We start from the raw sequence: 10,392 nt of genomic DNA on the forward strand, positions 1-10,392 counted from the left end.
TGAAAGATATTACCTCTAGTCTGATTACTGGTTGCAATCTCCAAACCAGTTCTATTCATGATTTTGTATTTACCATTCTTGAACTGTAACTAAAATCCCTTCTCAACTAATTGACCAACACTCAAAATATTATGCTTCAAACCTTCAACATAATAAACATTGTCAATATTGTGCTTACCATCAAAAGAAATAGTACCTTTTCCTCTAATCAAACAAGCTTTATCATCCCCAAATATTACTAGACCTCCATTGTATTCCTGAAAAGATACAAAATTACTTTTATCACCAGTCATATGATGTGAACATCCAAAATCTATAATCCATTCATCCTTTTCTTCAATTTTAGTTGTGAGGGCTTTCTCTAGCGGTGGAACAGTAGGTGGTTGATCTTGTTTTATTGCAATAAAAGACCATCCATTGTCTGTTGGTCCTTCATCAGAATCATCAGTAATTCCTTCATCAACATAGTAACATGATTTGTCTCTATTCTTCTTAAAACTGTATCTCTGATATTCAGGGTTAGGTTTATATGTCCTTTTAGCTTCTTCTCTCAATCTTGCATGTTTATTAGGACATCTAGATGCCATATGACCAACTTTACTGTAGTTAAAACATTTAAATGGTGCTTTACCTTCATACTTACTACCAATAGGACCTTTAGGCATTTTCCTTGCAAATAGTCCTTCAAATTCTTCCAGTTCTTCATTTTCCTTTCTGATATCTTTAGGTTCTCTTGCAGAAAGTGCTTTCCAATCAGATTTGTTAGGTGATGATGCTTTGAGGGCTAAATCTGTCTTAATTGTAGCAGCATGACCAAATTCCTCAACCTCAAATGCTGAAAGTTTTCAACCAAGGTATCTTTAGATATTGGTATATTAGGCATTGTTCTCAACTCATTAATAGTAGTTACTTTCATTTTGTATGCCAGTGGCAATGCTCTTAAAAATTTAGAAACAATTTCATCTTGACTTAAGGAACCTCCACAATATTGTATTCCCAAAACAATTACATTAACCCTTTCCATAAAAGTGGAAATTCTTTCATCTTCTTCCATTTTCAGATTTTCATACCTAACCCAGAAGCATTCTAGTTTTGCAATTTTGATAGTGGTATCTCTTTCATTCAATGTCTCCAACTTATCCCAAGTAGCTTTAGCAGTAGATTGGTCTGAAGATCCCATGATTCGCTGATCTGACAATGTGCTCAAAAGTGTTTTTTTTTTTGCAATCATTCTCTAGATCCTTAGCCAATGTTGGTGGATGAGGTTGATTCAGTAAAGGAGCAACATATCCATTCTTTGTAACATCCCATATGTCTCTTCCAATGAAATTCATATGTGTCTCCATTCTGATCTTCCATATACCATAGTTAGTTCCATCAAGTTTTAGACTATCCTTCCTGAAAAAGTTAGTTGCCATAGAATCTCCTCAAGTTGTTAAACTTCTGCAAAAAGAGGACTTGGCTTTGATACCAACTGTTGGGACCCAAAGACAACTTAGAGGGGGGGGGGGGTTGTGAATCAGTTGTCAATTAATTTCAACCCAAATATAACTTAATCAAACTTGATACTTAATACCGGTAAACCAAACTTAATGTTGGTATATAGATTAGTAGTTAATATTAATACTGGTGAAACTTAATGCATAGAATAGAAAGAGAAACAATACAACACACAACACAAAGATCTGTACGTGGAAACACTGTGAGGGGAAAAAACATAGTGGGAAACCTTACCCACAATCAGATGATCCTACTGCAGATAGTATGTCTATACAAATGGGGTCTGCATATGCAGAAAGGCCAACCACCTAGAGCTCACTGCTCAATCATAAAATAAGAGTCACGTTGACTACAATTGGATGGTTAAATCTAATGATAATGTACTTCTCAAAGTAGCATCTTTAATGCTGGATTCAGTATCGGTTAAGCTTTGTTAATCACCTTCGAACCTTCCTTGAACCTTCTCTATTGTCTGCTCACATGATCTTCAATATTCGCACATGTCATGTTACAATACCATAACCATATACCATCTCTCTACTTATTACATTATCTCACAAATGAGATCTTACATATATACCAAAACTTAAGACTGAATGTGTAGGTTGGCTCACTAAGAATATCACAATTAAATCAATTACAAATAAGTCAAGATGCGATGCATCATGTTGGCTCAATACATTTACAACAATATCCAATTAATTAAATCATCTTCATAATGTGTCATGCTGATCTGGAATAGATAATGCATGCCGGTCATAAACTAGACCAATTTGTCGGTAACAATATAAATGTCAACCCAATTAGAGAAATAACCAAAACACCAAAACCAAGTGTCCAAACCATGTCTTTGACATAACCAAGTGATCTCCAGATGATAACAAGTCATCTTTAGTATCGGTGAACAATATAACCTGTCGGTGAGTGATATACCAGTGACTGTGCATAAGTCACTGAACTTGTCGGTGAACATAATGTGTTGGTTCAACATAACCAAAGATCTCCAGAGGGATAAGTGTTGACATCAATGGTAAAACTAATGCAACACATCCATAATACCAACACTATGAAAGTAGGGTCGGTAAATTCCTCTGTCTAAATCATAGCTTGAACATGCTTAGCCCTGACATAGGAACCTTTTGCATATGATATCTTGCAAACTTTGTCGACTAAACCCTCTCTTAGGCTTTGTCCATGTGCAAATCTCTACCCTTGGTACTTGTCATTTGTTGAGGGTTTGAATTAGTCCACTTAATCATCATACAGATTTCTTTTCAAGTATAATATATGTCCCAAATGATTTCTCTATAGTGCCATCTCTTAAACTAGGGTTTCTACTATAATTCTTTGCATCTGGAAAGAAAAGACTAGGGCTAGCACAAAAACTGCATTGCAACACAATTCAAGCAAATTTTCACCTCTATCTATCTAATCTCTAGCCCTAGAACAATTTATAACTATTTCCCTATGATTTGCGTGCAATTCATATCTTTAATTGCTTTAAAACAAATGAGAAAAGCTCATATGAACTTACTGCTTTAAAACACACCAAAAAAACCTAATTTTGCACCACAAGAAGTCATTGAAATCTCCTTTGGGTCTAGAATTTCTCTTTGATCTCTTCTGAATACTTTGGTGACTCAAAATAACTCAAAAAATGTATTTAATTTCTTTTTGGAATGAACAGTCACCGTCCTATCTTCCATTACTGCTCGCATAAGTGTAGAAAATGGCTCCATTTTTATTTAAATCAAATTTAAATCTCAATCGTTGATCATTTATACATTGGCAAGTTGCACGAACCAGACTGGTCAATCTGACATTGACTATCATAAATAGCAAGCATGCCCATCAAAAGGTATGACATAGCACATCCAGCTCATCACCATCTCACCGCGGTCAATTGGTCCCACCATCGGCTTACCTCGGCTTGCCTTGGATATGTGGAATCATCTCGCAATGCTGCAATGATTATTCTCCTTGCATCTTTGACTGCGGGGTTGCGAGGACCGTCTGATCTACTAGCATGTTATCTTCCTGACACAATGCTCGCCAACTTTATCTACTTAACCATCGAACATCTTTCCATTTATGATTAGAACACACAATCCATTTGATGCATGTGCAGATAAAAGAATCTTTAGTAGCTTGATCTTTATCACGAGGACACTGACAAAAAAATACCAAGCTCAAACAGAAAAATAATTAAAGCGCTTGCTAATAAAATTTAAAAGGGGACTCACCTAGGTGATGAATAATGATGAACTACTAAGGTCCTAACCGGTACTAAGAGGGGGGGGGGTGTGAATCCATACACAAAAAAACTTCTCCAACACTTTGACATATCAAAACATAGCTAACCGGTTATCTTCACCACTATACTTAACTATAGCAATACTAGTTAAACAAAAATACTTCAGACAACATTCAATAGATCTCAAATCTTGATGACTACTTCACTGATATAATCATGCATGAGTTGTATCAATAATACCACAACTAATTAACACTGCATGCATATCTAACTTAATTAGAATCACACAATCATCACATGAAAAACTCACAACCCGTGACACACAAATTTTTCGCGTGGAAACCCAAATGGGAAAAACCACGGTGGGGATGAATACCCACAAGCTTCTTTGTGAACTCTTTTGAAGTCTGCTTTGTTAGGAGCCTATTCTGGTTAAATACTTTACAATGAAGGTTCTGTTAGGAACTGATCCTGTTAGGGATCACCTGGTTAAGGGATGTCTATATACCCTGTTAAAGGTTACCTCGCTAGAGGATTTAAATAACTCAATGAACTTGAGCCACCTGGTTAGAGGATTTACAACAAATCCTATTAAAGCTACCCGGTCAAGGGATTTACCTTGTGTTAAAATGGTTAGAAGACAAGTAACACAACGATCTGGTAACAACACTCCTTGCTAAGGCAGATCCTTTTTAGTTCCTCTCTTTTGCAATCACACTCTGCAGATTCCTCACTCTTGTTTGGCAAGTATCAAATCTCCAACATGCGGACACAAACACAACTTTTTCCAACAACTACAATAACAAAACTCATCGACCTTATAGACAACAATTAGGTTGGTAGCATAAACTCTAAACCCTAAACATTTTAGGTTTATAATTACAAGCAGTCTGGTGCAGGAGCACCTAGTTGAGTAAAACTCCCATTTTTTAGTATTTAATGCCTTTTGTTTGTAATGTCTTGTGTTAGGTTGTTAATGTTGTTTTAGGTTGTTTTTTGTCATTTTTAGTGGTTTTGATCTCTTTTTGGTCTCTAGAGATCAAGTTTTGTCGTTCAGGCTTTGAGTTGACAATTTTTGGCAAAAATGTGCAAAATTGCCAAAAAGGTCTTCTAATGCCTTCAAGAGCATTGAAACATGTTTTTAAAGTGTTTTTAGGCATGTCTAAGTTTTTTAGACAATTTGATAAGGCTAGATTGTCAAAAATGCTTTTTTGAGCAAGAAAGTTGTCATTTGGCTTGAAAAGTTGTCAAAATTGTCATTTTCTTGTAAAATGAAGTTATGGAAGCCTCATGTCCATACTGGGGCTTAAAAAACAACTATAGAAACTATATAAGGCCTCTCTTTTCCTTGGAAAGGTTTGGTGATTGTATAAGAAAGAGCTTTTGAATAAAATCATGGAATTTTGGCTTTTATGACTGTTTTTCCTCTCCTTTATGTAACAATCCATACTGTGCCTTCTTAGTCCATACTATACCTTTGGGAGGTGTGCAAAATAGTTGTATGATTCTCTCCAAATGATTTTTTGTATTGGTTTCCTTTGCAAATTGGTTTGTACAAAAATATTTGTAAATTATGTGCTCGCTGCCCTGTCAAGGGTTTGAAGGTTTAAAATGTCACCACTTGACTAATCTAGGTCTGGGATCCCACATAATGGATTTAGTCAAGTTTCCTATCATGTATATACTATACATATTTTCTATTTTGTGCCAAAGGTGTGGTTGGAAGAAGAACTTGAGCAAATACTTGGCAAGTGTTGATTGCTTGGCTAGTAACATGAACAAAAACTCAAGATTTGTACCCAAAAGCAATTTGGAGTGAGCAAATGAATGAGATAGAGGTCTGGACATGTGACCAAGGTTGTTTGGCATCTTGTTGAAGTGTTAGAATAAGCTTGTTCCATTCAATCATTCTGATTTTGTAAACAAAACAGTGAGTTCGCTGTTTTTGTGAATTATACTTGTCAAATGCTCATGGAATGCTTCAAAGGCATCATCCAAGCCTTGTATTGAAGAAGGAAATGTAATAGGAAGTTGATTAGAGTCTTTTTTCAGACCTCTTTGAGGTATAATTGTAGTTCAAACACCTTGTGATGCAGGCCCAAAGTTGGAGCAGCAATTATGACTGGTAAAAGGGCAGTTTTAACAGTAATAAGTGACATTTTCAGTTGTGTGCCAAGTGTTTGGCATTTTGTTTGTAGGGAATTAGTAGGGGAAGGATTCATGTTGATGGGGCAGAGTTTCTAAGCCAACTTGGAGGCTTGTTTGGTGGAGATGCAATGGTTTCCCAATGTGTTTGTGTTTAAACCCTACCAAACCCTACAAAAGTGCCACAAGAAGTGGACAATCCTCAATCTGCCTTAACAGTGGTTTAAAACACAAAAATCTATGAGAATATACCCCTAAGACACCATCCAAATCAAGTTTGAGGGAGGAAATACCCATCATAGAGAAGGGCAAGCAAAAAAGTTCCAAATTACCCCTCCACAGGCTACTAGCCTTTTGACTGCATAACACACAAAACTCATGAACCTGATTGCAAGGAGGACTTGGGAACCCTTGGAAATTTGTGAGAACAACCTAGAATAGTGAAAATGATGGTATATAGGTCCTTGGTCAGTGTGTAGCCCCTTTTGAGGTCTTTGACCCTTGGTTGCCTAGTTGAGTAAGCCAAGGCTATGGGCCTTAAACTAAACTTTGAGCATCAAAACTGGAGTGAAACCTTGCTGCCCTTACTTGAACATGCAAAAGACTCCTAAAGCACTCTGAATAGAGGGTTGAATGCTAAAGAATAGAGATTGAGGGTGTGTAGATGGGTGGAGTGAGAAATTTGCGTAGATTTTGAGCATGAGAGTGAGCTTTCACCAAAGGGGAGTTTGTTAGGAAAGTGATATATGAGTTGCTTGGTACTATAACCATAAGAAGGACTTTATAAACATATACAAAAGACTCCACAATTCTTTGGGTAACAAATTGAACCTTTTGAGCAAATTAGCCTTTTGGGCACTTTCCTAGTACTCTCCCTATCACAATCCAATCTTGACTGTCAAATACATTACATAGAATTAAATTATCTAAGAAAGATCTCAAGTCATTCTACATCGTCCAATCTTCACCACATTTGGAAAATAGTAACCCATCACTTGCTTTTCACATAGCGATAAGAAAAATGCACATTCCTGAGGTAGACATTCAATGCATTCGAACTTCACGCGCAAGATCCCCAAAGAAATCCTTCACATGCACACAGCTAATGTGGCATCTTGATCCTTATCCTTGTTCTTAACTAGCTCATCACAAAACATCATCAGTTGCACTACACAAGCCAAACCGGAAACCCTAGAGTTGAACTGAGATTACCAACTGGTAGTCATACTTAGTGAACCCCGAAACCGGTCCACTCCATCCCGGTTGACCATAACCGCTTCCAATATTCATACCAGTGCATACTAGCTCACTTTCTTGAGCACTTATTGACATCAATGACAACATACATTGTCACCGCTTCATCATATGCCAATAATCTCCCCCTTTGATATTGATGGCAATACTTAATGTATCAGTGCTCAATATCTGCACCATGCTCAAGATCATATACCAGTTCATCTTTCTCAAGATCACCACCACCACCTGGACTGGCCAGTGTGCATTTTTCACACTCACTTCTCACACTTGCATATTGTCCTTCAAGCATATATCTTATCCCCCATATATCCTCATCATCAGATATCTTCTCCCCTTTTGACAACAATGCCAAAGTGGAGGCACAAGCTTCCGGTCTCCACTATGTTGCTCCCCCTATGGAGTAGCATCCTTCGACACATCAATCTTGAAAGATTTGACACTGTAGTACCTAACTGATATGGAGCACACAACTTTAGTTTACTTCATGAAGGGGCAGAACCTCTAATTCACCTCTCAAATAGGTAAATGTAGTCTCAGGTAAGGGCTTAGTGAATATGTCTTCTAGCTGCTCCTTATTGGACACATCTTCTAATACAACCTCTTTATTCTGATCCTTTTCTCTCAAGAAATGATACTTGAGCTCAATATGCTTGGTCCTAGAATGCAATACTATATTTTTGGAAATGTTTATTGCACTAGTATTATCACAGAAAATACTCACTGGTTCAGATATAGTCACTTTGAAGCCATTCAGTACATGCTTCATCCAGATTGTCTGAGTACAGTTCATAAATGCTTCCACATACTCTACTTTAGCTATAGACTGGGAAATACAACTCTGCTTCTTTCTTATCCACAAGACTTGTCTTCCACCAAGGAAGAATGCTCCACCAGTTGTGCTCTTCCGATCGTCCACATTACCTGCCCAATCTGCATCTGTAAACACTTTGAGATCAAATTCACCATTGTATGGATACCACAATCCATAATCAACTATCCCTTTTAGATATCTAAGAATCCTCTTTACCGCTACCAAGTGGGAATCTCTTGGACTCTTCTAAAAATGGGCCACTATGCCCATTGTATGAGCAATATTTGGTCTGTTGTGCACCACATAGTGCAGCTTACCGATCATCAATTGATACTCCTTCTCATCCACCAACATTGTATCATCCTCCTTTGTTAGTTTGCAGCTGGTCACCATCAGTGTTCCAACCGGTTTTCTCTCCTCCATGCCAAAGGTCTTCAATACCTCTTTGATATACTTGGATTGGGTAATGAAAATACCCTCTTTCATTTGCTGAATCTGTAGACCAATGAAAAACTTCATCTCTCCAATCAGAGACATCTCAAACTCATTTTTCATCACATCTACAAATGCATGACTCATATCATCATCTCCACCAAAGATTATATCATCTACAAATACTTCACATATCAGAATCTGATCACCTTCAGATTTCAGGTAGATGTTGTTTTCCTCACTTGATCTCTAAAATCCTATCTTCACAAGATGAGAGTGTAGCCATTCATACCATGCCCTTGGTTCCTATTTCAATCCATACAGGGCCTTGTGTAATCTACACACCATGTCACTATCTTCTGACAAAGTAAACCCATCTGGTTGCTCAATATACACTTCTTCCTCCAAGATTCCATTCAAGAAGGCAGACTTCACATCCAATTTGGTATACCTTAAATCCCTTAAATTCCACAAATGCCAGTACCATTCAAACACCTTCTAGTCTAGCCATTGGGGAAAAGGTTTCTCCATAGTCTTCTCCTTCTTCTTGAGCATATCCCTTACATACAAGTCTTGCCTTGTTCCTTACCACTATGCCTTCTTCATTCAGCTTATTCCTGAAGACCCATTTGGTACCTATGACATTCTTGTGTTCTGGTCTAGGTACCAAGGACCATGTTGCATTCTTCTCTATTTGGTCCAACTCCTCTTCCATTGCCTTTATCCAGTCTTCATCGATAATTGCCTCTCTAGTGTTCTTAGGCTCAAATTCTGAAATCATGGAAGAATTTTCTTTCACCTTTCTCCTTGTAAGTATTCCTGCATCTTTGTCTCCTATGATTTTCTTTTGATCATGATGCATTCTTACATACCTAAGAATGATTGTAGTTGTATCAACTTGCTTTTCCTCTTCTTTGTCCACTTCATCTTCTTCTACACCTATCAAAGCTTCTATCGGTACAGAAACACTGAGGTCTTTGCAATGTTTGTCACTTGTTTCTTTCTTAACCGGTTCCTAGAAGGCTAAGCCTGGTTCATCTTCCATTTTCTTGCTATTGGTTTCCTTAGGCTTCTCAAGGGATTCATCAACCCTGACATTGATACTCTCAACAATCTTCTGAGTCCTCTTGTTGTAGCACTTGAGAGCTTTGCTTATAGTGGAATATCCCCGAAATATTCCTTCATCAAACTTGGCATCAAACTTGCTCAGGTGCTCACCTCTCTTGATATAGCATTTACTCCCAAACACTTTGAAATAACTCACATTGGGAGTTCTCCCATTCGAGTACTCATAGCGGGTTTTGTCTTTACCTTTCTTAATGAGTACCCGATTCATGGTATAGACTGTAGTGCTTACCGCTTCTCTCCAAAATGTGTGAGCGACATGTCCTTGGATCAACATAGTTCTGGCCGCTTCAACTATAGTCATGTTGTTTCCTTTTGCTATGTCATTCTATTGTAGTGTCCTTGGGGGAGACAATTGCCTCTTAATGTCGTTCTCCTCACAGTACTTATTGAATTCATCAAAAGTGAATTTACCTCCCTGATCGATTCTTAGGCATTTTATCATTATGCCACTCTCCTTCTCCACCAAAGGTCTAAAGGCTTTTAACTTTGTAAATGCCTCATACTTTTCTTTCAAGAATGTGACCCACATCATTCTTGACAAATCATTTGTAAGAATCATGAAGTACCAATCTCCCTGAATGCTTCTAGTTTTCATTGGACCACATAGATCAATGTGCACTAGATCAAGTAAGATCTCTACTAAAAAGGACTTACCTTTGAATGTTGAGGAAGACTTCTTCCCAAGTTGACATTCTTTTCACAAGGCATTCTCTAGTTTGATTAGAAAAGGCAATCCTCTTACTGCCTTGATCTTACTAGCTTTTACAATATTGTCAAAATTCATATGACAAAGTCTCCTATGCCATATCCAACTATCATCAAATTTTTCCATCAGACACTGACTAATCTTGGCATTTAGCTGAAA

This window comes from Cryptomeria japonica, chromosome 2 (genome assembly GCF_030272615.1).
Source record: "Cryptomeria japonica chromosome 2, Sugi_1.0, whole genome shotgun sequence".
Classification (NCBI taxonomy): domain Eukaryota; kingdom Viridiplantae; phylum Streptophyta; class Pinopsida; order Cupressales; family Cupressaceae; genus Cryptomeria; species Cryptomeria japonica.